The 23833-nt window shown below is 60.1% G+C and overlaps 1 protein-coding gene across 4 annotated transcripts in view; it reads right to left on the reverse strand.

The window, feature by feature from the left end:
* The window catches only part of ZNF469 (zinc finger protein 469), a 284463-nt gene that overhangs the window by 123752 nt on the left and 136878 nt on the right, over nt 1-23833 (reverse strand). For all 4 annotated transcript variants that reach the window (XM_082368705.1, XM_082368702.1, XM_082368706.1 and 1 more), the window contains one exon: nt 15818-15920. The gene's annotated coding sequence lies outside the window, so the exon portion shown is untranslated. The remainder of the gene's footprint in view (nt 1-15817; nt 15921-23833) is intronic.

Here is a 23833-nt window from a genome sequence, read left to right on the forward strand (position 1 = left end):
CTGGAAGCCTCATATTGCTGGTGGGAATGTGAAATGGTGCAGCCCCTTTGGAAAACAGTCGGACAGTTCCTCAAAATGTTAAATATGCAGTTATCATATGGCCCTAGGTACCTACCCAAGAAAAATGAAGACCTATGTCCACATAAAAACTTGTACATGAATGTTCGCAGTGGCACTATTCCCAACAGCCGAAGGGCGGGAACAACCCAGACGTCTCTCTGCGGAAGGACGGATGGATAAACGTACCGCGGTGTAGCCACGCAGTGAAGAGTCCCTCAGCCCAGATGATGCAGCGCTGATGACCTGGGAGACTTGCAGGCATGACACTGACCGAACGAAGCCGGTCACAAAGGGCGCTCATTTTAGGTGAAATGTTGAAACCCTCGGAAACAGGAAGTGGATTTGAGGTTGCCGGGCTGGGGTGGGGGCTGAGGGGAGGCACAGGGGCTGAAGGGTACGAGGAGTTTTGGGGGGTGATGAAACGTCCTGGAATTCGATGGTGGCGATCGTTGCACAGCTCTGTGAGTACAGTGAAACCCACTGAACCGTACTCTTTAAAAGGGTGAGTTTTACGGTATGTGAATTGTATCTAAATAAAGCTGTTTGGAAAAAACCCTCAGTTCTTCTCCCCTCTGCCTGCCCTTTGCTTGTAGCAGAGAGTGAAGATGGAATACAGCCAGAGGCCCTTAAAACCCGTTTCTGGAGCAAAGATCCAGGTGGGGGTCTGGGCGAGGGCCACCCCGTCTGTGCCTGGCTTGGAGGCAGAAGAGCTGGGCTCCTGCCCGGCCTGATACCAGCCTCCCCGGGCGCGCTAGAGACCAAGCGGGATGTTGTGTGTGACCCACCTGGTACCCACAGGAGGCCAGAACTTGGCCCAGCGTGCAGCCCTTCGGCTCCCGCATCAGAGACGGGGACAGAACATGGGTCCTCCCCCCGGGTGTACGGACGCCCAGGGACACGTGCACGTGGAGCGCCCAGCAGCCCAGGTGCCGCCAGCAGCTGGTAAAGCAGCACTGCAGGCACGAGGCTTCTGCGCGTCTTCCTCAAGCCCAAGAAGCCCTGGAGGCGCGTCTGACTCTAGCATCTCCAGGTGCTCACGCCGCATGACGTTCAAGCCAAGGGGTGTGACGTTCCTACCCACGTGTGTGAGTGCCTGGGATGTGAGTGTGTGTGGGCACACATGTCACACCACTTGTCAGGCACGTTTATGAATACGTGTGTTAACTGTGCGTGCCTACGTGCACGAACGCATGAGTGCATACGTGTATGAGTGTATATGTGTGCACACGTGTGAGTGCACGTCTGAGGGCGCATGTGTATCTGTGTGCACGTGTGTGAGCGCATATGCTCACGGTTCCTGGACTTGCGGAATTCCCCCGGCTTGGCCTGCCCTGCCCCCTGCCAGCCGTGGACGCCAGAGGCCTCCGGAAGGACTCGGAGGTTTTCGCAGGACATCACGCCGTTTGATGTTCGCTGCTCTAAGCTCCCTAGTGTGGGTGTCGGGCGCGGTCTGTCCCCAGCGTGGCCGGTGCTGCCCTGGCACTCAGGAGGCCGCTGCACGGTAGCCGGGGTTGAGGGGAACCCTTGATGGAGTATGGGTGTGGCTTGAAGAGCCCAGAGTTCAGGACCTCACCTGGGGAACCGACCCCCAACCCCTGCACGAGGAGCGAGCCGCAGGCCTCCGGGGCGCGGCGCCAGCGTCCGCCCTCGTGGACGGCCTGTATCACAACCTCTTCCTTAGCCGGGGGAGGCAAAGCACGTTCCTCAAAGAATCACTCCCGAGCCAGGACCTGCAGGAGCTGGAATCAAAGGCAAACGCCGCTGGGAGAGAAGGCACCGGGGTGGCGGTGGGATGCTGTCTTTAGATGCCCCCTGGTGTCAAACTCTCAGGGCTGAGCAGCTGGGCCCAGACCAGACACGCAGATTCCCAGGCACATCTGGTGACCAGGGGTGACTCTGTCACTGCCAGTCAAATGCCCTCCCTGCCGCTCTCGTCCGCCCTTTCGGAAAGGGAGCTCTGGGCGGAGGCCAGGTCCCTGCCTCCTCTGTTGGCTCTCCTCAGCTTCCCATCTTCAGATGGTTCCAGGCTGCCGTACGAACTCGCTCGCAGCGGCGCGGGTGTGGAGACTCCCTGGCGTGGGGCCTGGTCCATGGCGCTGGGCATCGGGCATCGGCGACCTCCAGACAAACAGGCCAAAGATACGTCGTCTCACCCCTTCTCTGGCCTCTCCCTATACCATTGGAATGGGCTTTCTGAGAGCGTCCTGTGTAGAGTCCCCAAAAGCCCACAAAGACTCTTCCCGCAACAAGCCTCCACTGCACTCACTCCGGGCCGTGGACCGGGTCCGGAGCCACAGTTCCCCTGTCCGCCCTGCAAAGCTGCCCAGTGGCCAGCAGCTCCTTGTAAAGGCTCGGGGGCTGCTCCCAGATATTACCTGCAACTTCGACGAGAGTGGACGACACCCCGCGCGGGCCACTACCCTCTCTAACCCGCACAACATCCCCGGGAGATGGAGGCTGTCCTCGTTCTTCTCCAGACGAGGAACAGGATCCCGCGAGGTTCAGGATGTGACCAGAGACTAAGCTCTAAATGACAGGGACCCCGCGTCTGCCCGTGGGAGGTGGCCATGTGGCCGGGAAGACGAGTGAGGAAGAAACAAGGCAAAGTGGGCAGCGATCCCGCAGGGAGACATCATCCAGGAAGATGCAGCTGAGCCGATGCCCCGTGGGGGGTCCCTCCCGGCACCGTGCTCCTGGGGTTTTCTCCCGAGGTACCTCACAAGGCACAGGGAGACAGTTCTGGCAGTGGCGTCCTGTGCCTGGCGGGCAAGGGGAGCCGGTGCAGGCGGCTGGTGGGCTCGGAGGAGGTGGGAGCTGAGGGCTCTGGAAAGCGGGCACCGGGGAGCAGGCAGGGATCTGGGGTCGGGGAGGGCCTCGTTGGAGCAGGTGCACCCGAAGAGGTGCTGCGCAGGAGAGCACCTGTCGCCAGGCCTGCGGCCCTACTGCCCAACAGAACTGCCGTGATGAGGCTCTGGAAGGCGGCCGGAGCGGCTGAGGACAGGGATTTTAAGCTTTATGTCACGGTGATTCACTTAAATGTTAAGGAGCCCCACGTGGCTAGTGGCTGCCCCATCTCGAGGGCAGCTCTGGCTACTCTGATGACGATGCCTGTTAACACGACATCCACAGACACAGTTTCACGCTTCACAATCGGGCTCAGAGCCCCCGGGGGACTGACGTTTTGGCTTCACCGAGGGAGATCAAGAGAACAAGGAAATCTGCCCTCTGACCTTCAGGTCCGATTTTAATTGTAAGGACAAGGGTTTGAGGCGGGGCCTCCACGCCGGTGCTGGGACCGAAGCGCTGGCTTCCAGAACGTTCCCGCACCGCCTGTGTTTCCTGCAGTGTTCTGGGGTCACTGCGAAGCCTCCCCTTTGAGCAGCCGGGGGCAGAGGGTCCCGTCGTGGAGCCCCCGCACGCCCACCCCAGCCCCTGTAGCGCAGACTTTGGAAAGTGGACAGAGGGGGAGCCAGAGGAGAAGCAGGTAGTTAGTCCGAGCCGGGGAAGAGCAGATGCGGGGCCGCCTCCCAATGTCCTCACATCTGCTCACTCTCGCCCAGCGAGCATCTATGGGGCGCCCTCTGTATGCACAGCCCTGGCCCGGCGTCTCCTCCGCCAGAAGGACGGACGGCCCACCTTCCCCAACCGCAGACCCACGTGAACAGAGGGAGAGAGGTAGGAACGCAGTTTCCTTTCAGAGCAAGAATTTGAGACAAGTTGCTGGGAACCAGGCAGGGCGGGCCCCGCTGGCTCGGCCAAAGGAAGCAACCACTGAAACAGATTTTAAGAAGCACCACATTTAAACATATTTGCTCTTAAAAAAGGAACGAACTTTATCTTGAGAGACTCCATCAGCCGGACTCAGAGATGAAATATTTTTACCATTAATACTATCTTGGCTCCTCTGTCACTGTTTCGTAAGCGCTTGGGGCCCCACCAGCGGCAAGGACAGCGGGTCAGGACACAGGTGGCCAAACCCTCGTCCCCACCTTTTCTTACCTCCTCCGGTGTCCATGACTTCCTGGAAGCGACGACCACCACGCAGGAAGCCCGGGCCCCTCGCGACCGGAGTCTGCAGAGGCATTGCTCTCTGTGGGCACGGCCCTGCTGGGGTGGAGCCCGGGGCTTCGCTGAGCCTCAGTTTCCTCGTCTTTAAAGTGGGCACAATTATACCCATGCCACAGGTGCTACTGTGAGGACGAGGGCCTGGAAGTCGCTGGTGAACGAGGAAGCAGCACCGCCGCCAGACTGTCATCCTGACAGTTAACCCCCTCCCCCTGACCCCAGGCCTGGGATGCCCAGCCCTGCTTGGGACCCGGAGGGGCTGGGGGCAGAGGGCGAGACCCGCTTCCCACCAACCCGCCAAAAACACGTGCAGAGACACAGTGACCGACGAGAGGGGCAGTGGCTGAGTCAGCCTCACCCCGGGCACGGCTGCAGGGATCCCCCACCGACACCCCAGCAGGCTCCAGGTTCCGCTGGCGGAACTCTCCACGTGCCCCACGCAGGCCCCGTTTACAAATGACCACCCGCCCGCATCTGTGGGCGACGTCTGTCCCCCACACCGCCCTCTGGTCCCGAAGGCTCCTACAGAAGCTGCCCCGGGATCGTCCTCCTCTCACCTCCCACGCTCCGCTGTGCACACGGCGGGGCCGGGCACGTGGGGGGGCTCTCGTCGGAAAGATTATCATTAGAAAAGTGAGGCCACCCCTGCGAGCCTCACCCAGCCTCTCACGTGTGAGGCAAGCTCCCGGCTTTGTGGGGTCATCATGGAGGCCCCCAGAGGGCTGCTGCAGAGTCACCTGTTAACTATTCCACGGGACTCAAGTCGTCCCTGCCAGCGTTCGACCTGATGGAGGCCAAGCGCCAACGCTCCCTGTGGGCACCGGCGCGTGGCCCTGGGAAACTCGCGCTGCCCTACCGGGGGGTGGCAGGGCCCAGGGCACCGTCCAGCGCAGAGCCAAGGGTCGCCAAAGCTCGCCTCCTCGCTGTGCAGCTTCTGGTTCGGCAAAAGGAGCACAGGAGCCCCACCTCCAAGGGCCGGGGATGAAGACGGAGACATGGCTGGCCGAGGCGACTGGCCTGGCTCTGAACCTGGGTCTCCCAGCCATAAACCCAGCGTCCATGCACGGACACCTTTCACGCACCCCTGAAAGCAGGACATGTCTGCACGGAGGGGGAAGTGCTTCCAGGAGACCCATCAGCTGTTGGAGCAGAATCGGCCTTGTTGAAATCAAAGTGACCTCAGGCCACGGGGAGTCGATCTGACCTCGGAGAGTGGAGAAACTCCAATTTCTTTTCCCACGTCAAACAACCAAGGTCAGATGGTGTAAGCAGATCTCCCGGAGCTGGGCCCTCCTGGCCGGGCTCCGAGGCATCCGGGACCCGCCCCGCTCCTCCCTGGTCTGCTGCCTGCCCGTTTGGCCCAGCCACATCTTCTCCATCACAGCCTTGGGCCAAGCTGAGAGAGATCCGGCGGAGGGACTATGTCAAAGGCTCCACATAAATACCCTGTGACACTCCATTCCACCCTGGGCAGTGCCAGTCTCACGAACCGGGGGCGGGAGGCTCCAGGCAGGGCGCTCAGGACGCTGGTGGCAGAGTCTGCATAGCGCACGGCTGGGCATCCTGCTGGTACGCGTCCCCGGCCGAGGGAAAGACGCGGGCCCCCAGCCCGTCCCTCGGTCTCATCCAGGGGAGGCACGGTGCAAGCTGGCGGGACCCCATTTACCCACCCACCTATTCTTTCATCCACCCGTCTATCCGTCCACCCATTCATCTATCCACCCATCCATCCATTTATCCACCCATTGGTTCACCCATCAATCCATCAGTTAATTTATCAATCGATGGATCAATCCCTCAATTAATCCATCCATCTGCCCATCCATCCACAGGCCTCAGTCAATGCGTGAGCACGGAAGTGGGTCTGTATTTCTGGCTGCTGGTCGGCGCCTGCCGTTGACTGCCATCGCTCTGTGTGAAGGATGAGGAAGACTCCAGGGTCTCCCCTCAGGAGGTTGGGGTTGGAAGTGTCAGCAGTGCTCTGAGAAAGACTACGTCCAGTAGACCAGTGTCAGATAAAGGATCCAGGACCAGGGAACTAAAGTTCAGAGGAGGCTGGATACAAAGCAAAATCAGCTAGAAAAAAATTTTATTGTACAACGCCGGCTGGAAGCGGCTAATATATGGAAAAACTGACTTAGGCAGCGCATGGAGACACTGGATGTTTCCCCGAGCAGCAGACACAACTGCCAGTCAGCGGCGGGAAGGGACTCAGCGGGGCTCTCATCTCCCCATCGCCCCCACGTCCACCCGCATCCAGCAAGCCTGTTCCTTCCTCTTCCAAGCCTTCACTGTGACGGGACGCGGCTGTGACCCTCACCACGTCTCACTCTGCCCGGTGCTCTCCAGTTGAGCACGTCACACGCACAAGCCCACTGGTCTCCCACTGCAGCCCGGGGTTGGGGGGCTCTATGAGCCCCTTTCACGGACGGGCCAGCTGAGGCCTAGGGAGGCTCAGTTACTACTTCTGGGATCACCCTCAGGCCCCAGCGCTCGACCTCCCGTGCCCTGGACCACCCCTCCCTCGCTGGAAGTAGAGGGTCCCCGGATTACTGTCTGGGCAAAGCCCCGCTGGTACCACACTGACCCGCTGGCTCCATGCCCACCGCAGGCTCATCCGGGGGCCTTTTGAAGCTCCCCTCCTCTGGCTCCCCCGCCGCCTCAGGGACGCCCCTAGGCTCATTCCCTAACCTCAGCCCCACACCCCCCACCCCCGACCCACACTCACTGCGTCTCCCTCGCCTTGGGTTGCGACCCCGTACGCAGACCCAGTTCACAATCTCCAAACTCCTTCTGGGACCAAAGCCACGGTTCCCGAACCTTCCTGACCCAGGATGTGGACTTCATGCCCCCAACACGGGCACATCAACACCCACTGAGGCCCAGCCCCAGACCCTCGCCTGCTGCAGGGCAGGAAGCAGGACAGACAGACAGTCAGTAACTAAGCCCCGCAGCCCCCAGAGGGGAAAGGGCCAAGGAGGCTCTTCTTGGGAGGGAAACAGAAACCAGGGCGGTTTAGGGCTTGTGTCAGTGATTCAGACGCAGGGCGGACTGGGGATGGAAAGTCTTCCCTTCCTTTCTGTGGGTTCTCACTGCCCCTTGGAGCAGCTGGGGCGGGAAGCTGCCCACGCAGGCCTCCTCCAGGCTTGGGCCCCGGGTGCAGGGGGGTACGGATGAGGGCGGGGGAGCTGTAGCTGGTGGGACAGAGCTCATCCCTGACTCTCTTTCTGTCCTGGAGACGCAGGCAAGTTACAGTCTGAGCCTCAGTTTCCTAATCTCTAAAGTGGGGAAATAATAGCCGCCCCGAAAGGCTGCCGTGGGATTAGCAGACTCAGTTACGAGGAGACCAGCACATGCCTCGGCAGGCGGCAGCGGCTCGGCCAACGGGGCTGGGCTTGCTCGATGCGTCTGGTTGGGCAGAGGACTGGTGGCGTTGAAAGCTGACCCTGGAGCTCACGGCCCCGGTAAGCCCCTTCTGCGGGTCGACCTGTGGCCGTGCCGGGTGGCAAAGCCCCCTAGAGCTGTCCCCACTCAGCGGCAGCCGAGGACGCCGGGCTCCCGGCCGAGCGCTGAACGGGAGGCCTCGGCTCTGCCCACCTCCTCCTGGGTCCAGCCGGCAAGAGGGGCTGGTGGGTGAGGGGCGCCTGGCCAAGCAGGCTAGTGCCCGACCCATACCCACACCCACGTCGGGAACAGCAACACGGGACGGGGGCCCTGGGAGAGTGCTGAGTCCGGAAAACGAGGCTGGCCTGACGTCCACTAGCTCACATCTGGTCAGGGCCATGATCAGCCGGGCACTGGCCACATGTGACTTCATTCGTTCACTCGTCCATCCGTCCAAAAATCCTCTGGGTGCCAGGGCCCTGAGATGGCTGCAAAGTGGGCAGGAGCAGACCTGGCGGCAATTCCGTGACCACTGAGTCTGGTGGGTGGCGGGGGGAGGCTGAAGAAGCACCGACATCAACAGTCCCACCTGACGCAGACCGCTCAGAGCCAGGGCTGTTCAGATTCCCACGTTTACTTACGTAAATGCGTATGTAAGAGAACAGAGCCCTGGAGTTCTTTTTTCTTTTTTTTTTTTTTTAACATCTTTATTGGAGTATAATTGCTTTACCATGGTGTGTTAGTTTCTGCTTTATAACAAGGTGAATCAGTTATACATATACATATATCCCAATATCTCTTCCCTCTTGCGTCTCCCTCCCTCCCACCCTCCCTACCCCACCCCTCTAGGTGGTCACAAAGCACCGAGCTGATCTCCCTGTGCTATGCGGCTGCTTCCCACTAGCTATCCATTTTACATTTGGCAGTGTATATATGTCCATGCCACTCTCTCACCTCGTCCCAGCTTACCCGTCCCCCTCCCCGTGTACTCAAGTCCATTCTCTAGTAGGTCTGCGTCTTTATTCCCGTCTTGCCCCTGGGTTACTCATGACCTTTTTTTTTTTTTCTTACATTCCATATATATGTGTTAGCATACGGTATTTGTTTTTCTCTTTCTGACTTCATTCTGTACGACAGACTCTAGGTCCATCCACCTCACTACAAATAACTCAGCTTTGTTTCTTTTTATGGTTCTTGGGAATCTCCCGGGAAGGGAGTGACTCACAACCCCAGGGTGACGTTGCCCGGGGCTCTTTGAGGGAATGCCACCCACTCACGCAGTGAAGTCCCGACACAGCCACACGTGAAGGGTCTGTGAGGAAGGCCATCCCCTAGCACGCCAGAGGCAGGCTGCCGACGCCCACCCCTGTCCTGCCAGAAACGCACCTCTGTCTCCCCTCTACGGGCACAGTTGAAGAGGAAGAGGGACGCGACCCGGAGATCAAGGGCGCAGGAAATTTCGCCTTTCATCTGGATATCCATCAGCTGCGGAGGAAATCCAGAGCCCGGCGGATGCCTGGGCAGTGTCTCAGCGCACATATGGGCTCCTGCTGGTGTGAATAAGCCCGTGGTGACGGCTCCCGTCTGCGGTCAAGGCCTCGTCCCTCTGGGAGGGGCTGCCCCACAGGCAGGGCCCCCGCATCCACTGCTGCGGCCCCAGCTCCGTGGGGGGGCAGCGCGGCTGGGACTGGGAACAAGCTGTTTTCCCAAGCAGCTCCCAGACAGAGCCCGTCTCCCTGCCCGCTGACACAGCCCCAGGCTCTGGACACTCAGGACCGTCCATCCCTGGGAACACCAGAATGAGTTTTCTTGTCCCTGGAGGGCTCTTCCGGGTGAGGCAGAGCTGCACAGACCCCCTCCCCTGCACATGAAACACGCAGCAGGCATGCGCCTTGGAAGGCCCCATACTTGGTCCACGCATCCTAAGTGAACATCGGCTGGTGGCGTGTGCCAACATCTGTTGTCAGGACCGAGGGGCGGGGACCGAGGGCCCGGGCACACACTTGCCCACAGGCGCCTCTATTTGGAGTCAAACTAGCCGGAGCGCTAGCTCCACCACTCACTAGACGCTCATCTCTCTCTGCCTCAGTTTCCTCATTTGTAAAACAAATAAAACAACACTCGTGGCATGCGGGTGGGGTTTTTACAAGCATCTGTCGTCTCTCTGTAGACAGCTGTCATCACAGGAAGACCAGGGGCCTGGAGGTCAGGGGACCTGGGCTGGGTCCTCACTGGACGAGAAGTCCTGTAATCCTGGGGGCCTCCGTCTCCCCACCTACATGACAGGGGTTTTCACGGGTGGTACCAGGGGGTCCCTTCTTGTTCCAATATTCCAAGACACTCCTGGATGGCAGGGCTTGTTTTAAATTCACTGTGAATCCTCCAACACACACAGTAGGTGCTCAAGGAACAGGTGCTGAATTAATGACTAGATATGATGAGTGTAGATGCCAAAGTTGTGATGAAAAGAATAAGTACCACAGGGTTACAAGCAAGGATTAATCATCACTCAGGACTGAGGAGGTCGGGCCACCTGGAGGAGGTGGCCATTGAGTTCAGCGTTAAAGAGCGACTTGGATGGGTGGAAGTGGAGGGGTTAATGTTCCAGGCAAGAAAAATGGAGGGAACAAAGGTGAATGAAAAGCAAGTCCTGCCACCAAGGAGCCTGAGTGACAGAGTAGAACGAACACATTGGAACACATTCAAATTCTCAGCAAATGTACCTCCCCGGCACCCTCTCTCGGGAAGCAGCTGGGGGAATGTGCTCCAGGAAAACAAGGGAGTAAACCAGGAAAGTGAGATACAGATCTTGGAGGCAAGGGATCCAACACAGGAGGAAGGCAGACACTCCCCGGGGAGACAGAGAAAGGGGGTTCCTGGCACCTTCCTTGGGCACGAGGCACGGAGAACGTCCAGCCCTGACTGGAGCAGCAGAAGGGTCCAAAAAAAGATTTCTCCCCAGAAATGAGACGGACAGATCACCTGATGGGTGTGAAAGTACTGACAGGAGATTCACACACCTGGCAGAGAGCTTGGGGTCAAACTGGTGACCGGCCCACACAAGAGCAAGCTAGCCAGCCACAAGCAACCAACAAAACCCCCAAGACACTTACAGCAAAACGAGCAGTAAAGAAAGGCTATTACGAGGTACAACAAACTCAACTACGTATCATGGCCGGCGGTCCCCGTGAAGTCAGTGCTGACCGTGGGTGGGGCTGATCACGGGGCAGGCGGTATAGCGTGGACACGGCACACCTGTGTCTAGAACGGGACATCCAGAGGGAGCGGTGCCCGAATATCCTTGGTGACGTGGAGACAAAGGCCCTGAGTCAGCTCCACGGACTGCGTGCGATCACACGAGGACAGCGGGGCTGCAGGGAGGGGGGACGTGGCAGGGGTGTGCTTTCTTGCACCAGCCTTACACAACTGTTCCATGTTCCAGACGTGCGCATTTATAATTGTGACAACAGGATGAACTAAAGGAAAAGTGAGGGACGGTCTTGCCACCACTCGGCTGATGAGGACCAGCCAGCGTGGGGACGCCTGGGGCGGGGCTGCCCTCTGGGGACGCCTGGGGCGGGGCTGCCCTCTGGGGGTGTGGTCCGTGGTGCCGTCCTCGGCAGCACCCAGCTCCGCCGGCGCGGACAACCTCCATCCACACGCCTCACCCACGTGCGCGCTTGCGCTGAGAAACCCTCGCACACTGGGGGCTCGGGGTGTTCGTGGTGGCTTTGCTAGTGACGGTGAAACCCTGGAAGCTCCCGTGTCTGTGAACAGGAGAATGGGGTAAACAAACAGTGGTGCCGGCACACGAGGGAATATTTAACAGCAGTGAAAACAGAAGCCCCCCGGCTACGGACATCACCCCAGATGCACCTTAGAAACAGAATATTCAGTGGAATAAAGCAAGTCACAGAATAAAATACACCCCAGGTTAACACCATGTTAATAAAATTCAAAAACAAGCAAGACGCACTGTAGGATTTAGGGATGCTACATATATAGTAAAACCGCAAAGAAAAGCCAGAAAATGAGAAAGGCATGAGGACGTGCCTATTTCCGGGGGCACAGCCCAGGGGGGAGGGTGGGAAAGTCCCAAGGAGCGCGATGGGGCTGGGACGCCCGGGTCTCGGCTGGGTGCTGGGCACTTGTGCTCACTGCTCCCCAAGGCTCTGCACGGGTCCACTCAGCTGCATCAAATGCACCCTCACAGGAACGGGTAGCCAGAGCCCAGTCCAAGGGGCCTCAAGAGGCCTGAGCTGCGGGTCTCGAGCCGCCCTGGCAGCAGGAAGGCATGCTTCACTCCTCCCCAGCTCAGCGGTTCACCTGTGCCCCGGGCGCCTTCATTCCAGCCCAGCTGAGAGATGGCCTCTCACTGACACTGCAGCCCTCACAGTAGCTGGAGACAAAGCCCTGGCTGGGGCCCAGGCCAGGTGAGTGCGGGCAGGGGCCCGGGAGGGGGCAGCTGTCATCTGCAGCCCAGATCAGCCCCCACGTGCCCAGCAGCCAGAGGATGGCATGTGGGCACGGGCTCTTGTGAACGGACAGGTGTGATGGACAGAGGACAGGGAAGAGGGGGACGTGCTGAGTGAGCCCACGGCAAACAGGCAGGTTCAGAAAGCCCTGACCGCCACCTGGGGACTGAGTCTTCGATGACGGCAGGCGTCAGTACCCTCGGCCGCTGCCGCAGGACTCAGAGGAGCACGTCAATTCTGCCAGGCGGGGGTGTGGGGGACACGGCTGAATCCTGAGTCTTAACCTGTGAAGGGCTCTGTGGGGAAGGACAGGGCTGCTTAGGGAGCAGCTGGAGGGGGCTGAGACGTGGAGAAGTCCGTCCACCCCAGGATCCTGGGCTTCCCAGGAAAAGAATTCCGTCGGCAGGCTGACCAGGACCGCCAGGCATTAGCAAGTGTAGATGGTCAGAAATAGAAATGAAGTGCTGGTGTTCCAGACTGCGGGTCCCCAGAGGGTGACGACAGGACACAGGGCCTCCCTTCGAGGCAGCAGGGAGCTCTGTGTCTGTAGAATTAAGAGTCTTTGTGACGGACACCTGCAGCCATGGTCCTTCCTGCGGCTGCAGCCACAAGACGCTCACTCCCTCTGGTGGGTGAAAAGGACCCCACCCAGATGCAGGAGCGGGCACCGGCCTGAGCTCAGGCAGCCCTTCCAGCCCCGGCCACCAGGCTGGTGCAGGGCCAGGTGCCTGGCCTCCCCAGTGGCCCTGGGGTTGTGGTGATGCGTGGCCCAAGCAAAGGGCAGTGGCAGTTGAGGGAGAAGAACCAAACCCCAAAGGCATTGCTTGCTTGGCCTCAGAATCCAGCAGTACCTGAACCTGGGCAGGTCAGTCATGTGGGTCAATAAGCTCCCTTGCTGCCTGAGCCACCTCAGGTGGGCTTTCTGTCACTCATCACCAAAGTTGACCTGGCTGAGACACTTGGCCTTGATGCCAGAAGGTCGGGATCCAGCCCAGTTCTGTCCCACCCAGCCTCTGGACAGCCCCACGGGTGTAACCACCAGCTCTCCTGATGCTAAGAGTCTGTGAACGAGACTGTTATCTGGGTTTGATCAAAACAACTTCTTTGAACTTGGAAAAGGACAACAAAAGAAAATAAAGAAGGTCAGGAAATAGAACTCTTCCTACAGATGTGGCCTCTGGCCCCAGGCAGCAGCCACCTGACTCCACGGTCACAGAATTTAGCCAGGAGGGGGCATCCTCTCGAGCCAGAGCGGGCTGTGATGCTGCCCGTTAGACTGGGCGCCCGCACCAGGCCTCATTCTCGCGTGGGGCCTGAACTGGTACGGGCAACCCTCGGTCTTCCTCTGCGAGCCGGCCGGCGGGGCCGAGCCCCTGTAGGCTGCAGATGGTCACGAGAGGGAAGGTGAAGCCTTGGCTGGTCAGCAAGGAGCGCGAACTCCTCCCTGTGGGGAGCTGGGGCAGTGGGCCTGCCCGGAGTGCCACCTCGTGGGGCAGGGACGGCGCATTTCGAGGCGGTGAGTCTACGTGCCTGGACCACAGGCCGAGGCCGGCGCCCCCCCCCCACCCCCATCAAAATCCCCAGAGCCCCCTCACCAGCACAGCTGGGTGCACCTGAGGCGGAGGCTCCCGGAGAGACCAGCGGGAAAGGCACCTTGAGAAGCCACACAGGCCCCACGAACCCCAGTGGGTCCCACAGTAGTTCACAAATACAGAAAGGCCTAGAAAATGGATACACCAGGCCCCCAGAAGCCGCGCGCAGAACTTTTCTCCAACGTTCACAGGAATGGACAGCTGAAAAGCGTGGCAGGCAGCACCCACAGACTTGAACTCAGGTCACAGTCGCTCGCATCTTGCTCTGTCTGCCTCCTCACAGGGCAGCCCACCTCCCATCCGCCCACCTGCGCGCCGACCCACCTTATCTTTTGATGCGTTTCAGAGGAAGCGGCAGACGTCCGCGTGCGCCATCCCTGAACACTTCAGCCTGCGCTGCATTAGCTAGACTTCAACCTTTGCTTATGTTTTTTAGGGGAAATTTACACACAGTGCAAGCCACACCTCGTAAGCGCACCAGTCGAGGGGTCTGACAAAGGCACCCCCCATGGGACCCAACGCAGTCAAGAGAGAGACGGGGTCGGTCCATCACCCTGAGGTTTCCCGCACGCCCCCTGCCTCTCATGCCCGCAGCCGCCCACCCAGCACTCGTCTCGATACACATCAAAGCTGAAATAGCCAATGTGTGCAGGCACGTCCTGAATCATCAGCAACGGGAAAGCGGGCTGGCAGATTTCATGGCATAATGAGTTGGCCACATTCCTGACGGACTCACACAGGCCCTGCCGTTCGTTCCCTTTAAGCTAAACGTCAAGACTCTTTGGGTCCTGCCCGCTCAGGGAGCAGCCCTGCTCGAGGCTGCCAGGGGGGTGCGCTCGCCGGCAGGAGCCCTCCCCTCCCTGCAACCTTATCTGAAACAAGCCCAGGAAGCCGCTTTCCAAGGGCAGGTTTTACAGACAGTGAGCAGCTGCACCCATCCCACCGGGAGGGTGAGACGGGCTGCTTCCCGGAACAGGGATGACCGCCGTGGGCAGGGCGACCTTACACATTTACGGTCAGGTCCTTGCTCACACCCCGCGCAGCCGGCGGGCGGTCACGGAGGCCAGTGCCCAGGCCAGGGCCTCGGTTGGAGCGTCGCCACGTGGGGGAGGGCAGGCTGTGGGCTCTGCCCACCCAGCCACATTCCGTGCTTCTTACCCACACCCCGCCCACGTGGGCTCTGCCCACCCAGCCACATTCCGTGCCTCTTACCCACACCCCGCCCACGTGGGCTCTGCCCACCCAGCCACATTCCGTGCCTCTTACCCACACCCCGCCCACGTGGGCTCTGCCCACCCAGCCACATTCCGTGCCTCTTACCCACACCCCGCCCACGTGGGCTGCAGATGGCCCTGCGGCAGCCTCGGCAGCGCGGACGTCAGGAGGTCACTGCTTCCCAAGGAGCACTGGAAGGCGGGCCCGAGGGCCAGGGTGCAGCACTGATGCAAGCACACCCCACCTGCGCCCTCCTCTCCATGGCCGCCAGGGGAGCCCCCGCCAGGCCCACGGATGGCCCGGGGGGCTTCTCAGCACAGCGCCCAGCCCGGCTCCGGGTACGGCCCCCGCTCTTCCTCCTGCAGCACAGGGTGAAGGGCAGACCCGGAGGCACAGCACACAGAGCTCACCCAGCACAGCCGCCCGCCCTCCTGTGGACGGAGCTAGCACTGCCCTCGGAGCCACTCGCGGCAAACACCTCGGAGCAGCTGGAGACAAGCCTCCTGCCGCTGGTCCATTGTGAGAGCCCCCCAAGCGCCTGGATCACGTCTCTTTGTCCACAACCACCCCAAACCGTGCTCCAACATCAGCTCAGCGCTGACCGTGCACCAAGATCTGTGCCACACTGACCCGTGTACAGACACCGGCTCCGCACTAACCACCTACCAGCACGGACACAGCTGACGTGCGTACTGACGCCGGCTCCGCACTGACCACCTACCAGCACGGACACAGCTGACGTGCGTACTGACGCCGGCTCCGCACTGACCACCTACCAGCACGGACACAGCTGACGTGCGTACTGACGCCGGCTCCGCACTGACCACCTACCAGCACGGACACAGCTGACGTGCGTACTGACGCCGGCTCCGCACTGACCACCTACCAGCACGGACACAACTGACATGCATACTGACACCGGCTCAACACTGACCGTGCACAGCATAACCGGTGACAATAAAGAGTAAGTGAAATAAGACAGGAAGTGGCAGCAAATGAAACTCTGAAGAGGAAGCTGTCTCCTACCTTGTGATCCCCGGTCACAGGCAGTGTTTCCGCTCGAGGGACGTGCTGGTCTGCCCGCTGTTCCCCCTCCTCACGGCTCTGCTCTCTGGGCCACCAGCCGACTCTGTGAATGACACACGAGCGTGTAAACGGGACACTGAAGAAGCAGCCCCGGACGGCGCCCAGCTCAGGAACCGCTGCAGCCAGACCCCTGGGCACGGGGGTGGGGTGGGGAGGGACCCACCACACGGCCCCCCTCCTACGCTGTCCTCACGGGTTGTTCTCGGGTGCCCGCCTCAGGCCCTGCCAGCCACCCAGTGTGTGCGTGTGTGCACGCTTTCCCCACGCCCTCACGGTCACACGCCCACGTACGCGGGCATAAACTGCCATCAGCAGGCACGAGGTTCCTACGGCATCATTTCCCTGGCACCTTCCTTATTTTTCTACCCCGCACACCCGTTGGAAATTCCTGTAAGTCAACGGCAGATTCTAGCGTGTTCTTGTGGGTCACTGCAGTGTCCCTGGGAAGGAGGGTGTCGCTCAGGAGCGGGGTGGCTTCCCCTGTCCTATCCCTCCCCATGGACGTCCCGTCCCCTTGCTGCTCTGTGCGGGGCCAGCTGAGGCTGCCGCGATGCACCTTGTCCGGGGGGTGGGATGCCACTGTCCTGGTGGGACCCTCCCAAGGGCTCCCGGGAGTGGACCCTCCTCCGTGGTCTCTGCTTCTGCTTCCTCCAGCCCCTCTGGTCCTCTTCCTCCAGGATTCGGTGTCTCCCTGTGGCCCTTTCAGCCAGCAGCTCGTGGTCCGGGGGGCCCCTCCCCCCCACTGTCCCCCTCCCCTTGCCCCGCCGCCTCTCAGTTGCCCTTCTGACTGCTAACGCATCCGTCCTCTTCTTCCCTGGACGGTGAGGGCGGCAAGGCCCTGGACACCAGCCAGGACCCTTCTGTTCCCATCCACAGTCCCAGGAGGTTTGGGGAAGAAAGGAATCAAAACTTGTAACAAACACCTCTTTAGAAACTGCACTGAATTCGGAGACAAGAAATGGGGTTCCGTCCCAGCCTCTGGGCTGACTTCTGAGGGCGGCCAGCCAGCCACGTGCCCTGTCTTTTGGGGCCTCAGTGGGTCCATTTAGGACACGAACATAAAGACTTGTGCTCCCTCAGGACTGTCACAGAGACGGAGAGAAACTGCGAGGGTGTGAGGCGCTCTTCAGCGCGACAGGCTGTGGAGGCGTCCCCCCCGCCCCAGCTGCCAGCGACGCCGGGAACGCCCGCGGCAGGAATCAGGCCCCACGGTGCTCCAGGGGACGCGCGTGATTCTCTGCGCCGTCACCGGCACCCACGATCCACACTAACTCTCAGGAATCTGAAGTGCTCCCCGAAAGGCGTGGTTTTCCTACCCTGTGCTCGGTGGTTTGGGCCTGCCCGTCGCAGCTGTGCTCTTGCAGAGCCGGGGGGTTTAATCTCTCCAGGTGCTGGCCGGCTCCCTACACTCTCCGGTTTATCTAGAATCGTTTGGACTGTCAGCAAAACATAAAGAATAACTGCCTTCAGAGGCCAAATACACCACAGGCACCCATCTCCTTCAAGGGTTAAGTAATAGTTTCCAGGTCGCCGTGGCCCGTGGCAACATCTGGGCCTCATCTCTCCAGCCCACAGAAGTCGAGGCGGGGACAACGGGCTTCCAGAGACCCCCCCCCCCCCTCACGCTCGCTGTTGAAGGCGTGTTTGTTCCTTTTCATCTTTAAATTGGAGAACGCTGGTGTGCGTATGTGTGTGTGTGTGAGCGTTTGTAAAATAGCCCTGTTCTTTGAAGGGGGCTGGTGGGATCCCTTAAGCCTGCTTTCTCCAGCACAGGTCTGTGGACCACGCGGGGCCACGAGGGTGTTCTCGAGACCCAAGGAGATGAGGGACGACTAAAGACGACATGGCTAGCCTTCCAGAAGCTGCAGCCCTTTATTCTAAGACAGCCCTTTTGTTAATTAAAACTCTCCCCAGGTATAGGAGACACACATAGGCAAAGAGTTCACGGCACTGCCACATCCTGCACACACCCACGGAACCAGAGCCCCATCGGGAAGCAGAACACGGCCCCCCTGCCCTGGGGCCCAGCCCAGCCATGGGCCTTCCTCCCGCGGCCGAGGGGGTCGGTCAGCTGGGCTACTTCGTTGGTAGCCACAGTGTGTGGCTTCTTTCATTCGACGCTATGCGATTCATCATATTTTTATTTATAATTGCCGTAAAATATACGTGGCATAAGATTTACTGTCCCAGCCGTGGTTAAGTTCACCGGTCAGTGGTATTAAGCACATTCACAGAGCTGTGCCACCATCACTGTCATCTGTCCCCATAGCTCTTTTCATCTTGTAAAACCAAAACTGTCCCCATTAGATACTCACTCCCCAGCCCCCTCCCCCAGCCCTGGCACCCACCATCCTACTTTCTGTCTCTATGACGGCGACTCCTGTAAGGGACCGCATAGCAGTGCAATCCTACAGTATTTATCCTTTTGTGACGGGCTCATTTCACCGAGCATAATGTCCTCAGGGTTCATCCAGGTGGTAGCAGGTGCCAGGATTTCCTTCCTTTCTAAGGCTGAAAAACATTCCACTGTATGATGGACCGCGTTTAGTTTATCCATCATCCATCAGTGGATATCTGTGTGGCTTCCACCTCTTGGCTGCTGTAAATAACGCTGCTGTGAACACGGGTGTACAAATATCTCTGAGACCCTGCTTTCAATTCTTTTGGGTATATATACCTGAAAGAGAATTGCTGGATCATATGGTAATTATGTTTTACATTTTTTGAAGAGCTGCCATGCTGCTTTCCACAGTGGCTGCACCACTTTGCATTCCTACCAGCAGAGCCCCAGGCTTCCAATTTCTCCACATACTCGCCAGCACTTATTTTCTGTTTTTTACGGGAGCCATCCTGATGGGCATGAGGTGCTTATCTCCTGGTTTGGATTTGCATTTTCCTAATGATTAGTGATGTTGAGCATCTTTTCATGTGCAAGACTGGTCCACATTTTTGTGTAAATTCTATTGTGTGAATACAATTTATCTACCCACTCCACTCCGATCAGCACGGAGGTAGTATCCAGCTCGGGCTATGAAGAACAGGGCTCTGATAATGTGCCAGGGCACGTCCTTTGTGAACATACGTGAGTGCCCCCCACCCCTCCAGCTCCCGGGAGTGGAGTAGTTGGCTGTGGGTGGAGAAAGGAGGACTTTTTAAGGCTTTTGCCCATTTTTCTGTTGGGTTGTTTGTCTTTTCCTTGTTGGTTGGTAGGAGTTTTGTGAAAGTAGAGTCTGCATAAAAGTCCTTTATCGAGTATGTCCTGAGAAATTCTGTTAAAAAAAAAAAAAAAAAAGAGCCACAACCCTCCCTCTGAAGGTCATTCCTTCCCCAGCACGTCATCTCGCCGATCCATCCACCTGTCCGTCCATCCATCCGTCCGTCCATCCATCTGTCTGTCCACCCATCCATCCATCCACCCATCCATCATCCATCCATGATCAGGAGCCTCTGGCCTGTCTAGACCCTGACACTGCCGCCCCCCCTTCCCTGCCCAACCAAGCATCGCTAACTGCTGCACCAGGGGCCCCCCTTCCACATGCTGCACAAGCCCCCCTCGCCGTGAACACGCACCCCTCTCCAGGTGCTGGGAGCACCCATGCCCTGCACCTCTGCCTGTGCTGGTCCCGCTGGACCTGCGTCATCCCCGTGAACTCACCTTCCACAGCCTGTGGAGCTGTCTGAGCCCCTTGCCCACCCCACCCTGGTGACGAGGAGCCATGCCTGTCCTCGAATTCCCATGTGCTCTGTCAAGCCTGCTGCAGAGTCTGTTATTAACGAAGACAAAGATGACAGTGGCCGAGCCCTGCTGGAAGGCAGCCCTGGACTAGAACATTCCATGACTCCCCCCAACAACCCCACGAAGCAGGTTCTACTGTTACCCCATCCTACAGATGAGGACCCTGGGGCCCAGACAGGTAGAGTCACTCTCCCTAAACCACAAATCGAGTAAGTGACGAAACAGATTCTACGATCCAAGAGCGGCGGCCAGCCCTGCACAGTGGACCACACCTGAACGGTCTCTACGCTCCTGAGCTGAAAACCAGAATAAATGAATGAACTGAGGGTGAAGCCTCAAGCAAATGGCATGACCTCAAAGCCAGAGGACTGAGCAGTTAGCCACGAAATGGGGGCCTTCCCGTCGACACGGGCCGCCTGGAACCAGACTTTCCTTCCGGTAAAGGAACAAGAAGAAGAAAAGGTAAAAGCCAAGAGGAAAATAATAAGCAGAGAAAAACTGCCCGGAAATTTTCCCCTGAAGTGAGCGTGATTGCTTTGGACGTTTGGAATCTGGGTGCAGTTGGAGAAACATCAGGTCGTGATAAGTGTTTTATTTCACTTGCTGCAGGCGGATGGGATAACGGCCATCTGGAGCCACCCGGGAGCGTGAGGCCGCAGAGAGGCTGTCGTGATAAACAGGCCCGGTGAAAGCTGCCGGCACGCCCGGCCCGCGCCCTTGGCCGTTCCCACTTCCTGCTCACGCTGCAGGCAGAGGAGCCTCACGGTCGGGCTCCCGGGAGCTGGCTCTCCCGGCGGCCATCACCAAGCCATCAGCGCACGTCTGTGCAGGGCCTGGGCCTGGGCCAGGGCCGCGGGCAGCGTCCTAGGCTTTGAGCATCAGCCGGGCTCCGAGGCTGTCTGTCCCGATGACAGGACACGTCTGTCCTCAGGAAGGTGGCCCAGAGTATGCGAGTGTAAGCTGCGGTCAGGAGGGGCAGGGCGGGGACACACCTGGGCACCCTCACCGCTGCCTGCCTCCCTCCCCTGCTCTGCTGGGCGGCTCCCCCCCGGCACCCAGTCACCTGGGATTTAGGATTCGGGAGAAACGCCACCCCCTGGGCTTGGAGTCTGCTCCCTGGACAGCCCTGGTGGACGTGCAGGGGCTCCCCCACACCACGGGACCCACCCAGCCAGCAGGAACAAGAGCGGGAGGCTCTGTATAGATGTCTGCCCCCCCCTTCCTCCTGCGGGCCGTCAGAGGACCAGATCCTTCCCTCCCAGGCACCTGCCCACTGACCTGCCACTCCTGCTGGGTCACTGCCTGGCTCTGGAGTCCCAGCCACAGACGGGTCCCGGCCGGAGACGCACCAGCAGCACCGTGGCACCTCCTCTCTCGCTTCCCCCGGGGCCACCCCTCCCCACCCTGACTCACATGTCCCAAGCAAGAGGGGCAGCCCTAACCTCCCCTCAGCTCAGCTCAGCCCTCTGGAGCACACGCCCAAGGCAGCCAGAGGCCACGGACGCAGGGCCACGGACGCAGAGCCACGGATGCAGGGCCACGGACGCAGGGCCACGGACCTCCGTGCCTGAAGATCCACAGGGGGTGGAGGAGCAACAACCAGAGGAAGACACAGGCCTGTGGATGGGGGGGGGGGGGAGGGGATGGATTTCCGGGGCAGCGGGACCCTCACCAGCAGCCCTCTCCCAGCGACACCTGGGGCGAGTCAGTACCTGCTCCAGGGTCACCGCGACCCACACGTTCTCAGGTGTAAACTGGGCAGAGAAACATGTCACATGAAGGAGTGAGGACCAAGGGGACGCAGGATTTGAAAAGTGGAGGGGCCAGCCCAGCGGGATGCAGCCCCGGGAAGCCTGGCCCGAGGGCTCTGCCCCCCGTGGGCCGATCATCAGAGAAGCAAAGACCCACCCTTCACCTTGGGAACCGGAGCGCTGGACGCACCTCCGCAGCCCCCGCGCGGCCTCGGCGAGGGAAGCAGCGGCTAGCGAGCGCTTGCTGTTTACCCAGCGTGGGGCGGCAGCTCAGTACCCTCCACGGCGTCCCCACGGGGAGGGTCGCTACTGTCCCCAGGGCGCGGGTTGAGGCCGAGACCCAGAGTAAATGACTTGCCGAGGGTCCGCACAGCGGGCCGCGGATGCCAGGGACCGCCCAGCAGGTTCCGTCTCGGTCACTCGACCTGTCGGGAGGGAGGCTCAGGCGCCGCCGTGCGGAGGCTGCCCCCAGGTCTCACCCGAGGTGACGGAGGGCAGCCCTGCAGACCCTCCCGTGACACCCACGCCGGGGACTTACTCAGAGATCAACACATACACAGGGCACGTGTGTACACAAATGAGCACGCACACACGTGCAACACGCGCGCGCACCAGCACGTGCACAGCCCTGCACACACGTCCACACCGGCACGCACGTGTCACGGGGGGACCCGCACCAGCTGGCGGTGGCTTGTGCTCAGCAGGGCCCGGGCCGCCCGCCTGCCTCTGGACCCGGCTCCGGCTTGCGGCCTCCAGGGTCACCGGGGCAGACGAGGCTGTGACCCAGGCTCGTGGCGGCCGGCTCCCCGTGTCCCTCAGCAGCCTGGCACCACGCCTGGCAGAGGGGTGGCCGCCGGAAAGCAGGCGAGTTATTGAAAGCAGACCTGGGGGCTAACCTCCCAGGCTCCAGACGGGGTCCCAGCGCAGGGGCTGAGCTCAGGAAGCAGGCGTGTCGGGGACTCTCCTCCCTCCGTCGGGCACACTAGGGCCCGGTGGGCAGGGGCTGCACACTCAGAGGCCCGCGTCCCTGCCTGACCTGGCGAAGCGAGCTCCCCAGGGGCCCGGCCAGGCCTGTGCCTCAGCCAGCTCCTCGGTGCTTAGGGACGACGCTTCGAGGAGCACGTCGTCAGGCAGCACCCGAGGGTGGGGACCCGGAGGGCGGGGCCTTTGGCTGGGGACACAGCGCCACTGCGGCCCCTTCCCCCCGCCACGTGGGCTTGGAGGCTGGGCTCTCCCCTCACCAGGGCCCCGGGCCCCCTGAGCAGGTGTCTGCCTGGAGCCGCGGTTCTCAAAGCGGGGCCTCAGCGCCAGCGGTAGCAGCAGCCTCTCAGGCGCTTGCTGGAAACAGGACCCCGCCCCAGAGCGGCCCCCGAGTCAGCGGCTTCGGGGCCGACTGTGGTCTGCGTGCACCTGCCCTCCAGGGCACTGGCTTGTGTGGCTGGACCTGTGCGCTGGCAAACAGAGAAGGGGCGTCTGCTCAGCCCCTCGCCTTTGCCTGCTGGAGGTGATGGGGTACGGGGTGCTGACGGCGTGGGGCCCAGCAGGCTCCTCCGCGAGTGACGCTGTCTCGTGGGGGGACCGGAAGGTTGTTCTAGAGTGATGGTCTGTATCACCTGTTGTCCAGGTGTAGTATGCATTTGTCAGGACTTAATGGATAGGACTGTGAAGATTTGGCATTTCACTGTGTGTTCAATTTACCTCCCAAGAAGGAAAGGAACCTCTAACAGGTGCCGACCTCTGGTCTACGAGGTGTCCGGGGGGGAGCACCCTGACGCTGTAACTCACTGACAAGCACACGGAGCCTTCCCAGACCCTCGATCCTGGCTTCTGGAGGACATTCTGTCGAGAAGAGGCGCGGCCTCCAGGCCTGGCAGGGAAGGCGGAGGGTGGGGGGGGGGGTGTCTCTTGTCGGGAGGGAGGGAGGAGCTGGGCTCACGACAGAGGACAGGACAAGTGTGACAGGTCAGGGAGCGAGCACGGCCGTGAATGCAAGCACTGCACGGGTGACCCACGGTCTGTCCTGGAAACATAAACACATGGGAGTGGGGATGGGACAGCTCTTTCTTAATGTACGATGCCAAAGAATAAATGCATAGGAAGTGACTTAGAAATGCACCCCAAAGTAGGACGGACAAAGCAACGTGGAGACGGACACACACGTAATAAAGCACATGCAGCCGGTGGTGACGGGAGAATGGGGCAGTGGGCACAGGGGTGTCCAATGTACAGTTCTTTCGTGGTCTGTACGTATGCAAAATTTCATAACAAGATGTCAAGAAAAGACAAAAAAAAAAAGGATGAGAATTGGGAAATAAAGACAAAAGAAGGCACCGCAGTGTGAACTCGGGGAGATGGAGGGGACTGGCTCCGCGCGGTGACATCCACCCCGCTAGGTCCCTGCAGCTCGGTCCCCAGCACAGACACTCCCACGGGCTTGACGTGGGCCGGGCAGACAGCTCAGACTCAGAC

This window comes from Balaenoptera borealis, assembly GCF_965194805.1.
Source record: "Balaenoptera borealis genome assembly, chromosome: 19".
Classification (NCBI taxonomy): domain Eukaryota; kingdom Metazoa; phylum Chordata; class Mammalia; order Artiodactyla; family Balaenopteridae; genus Balaenoptera; species Balaenoptera borealis.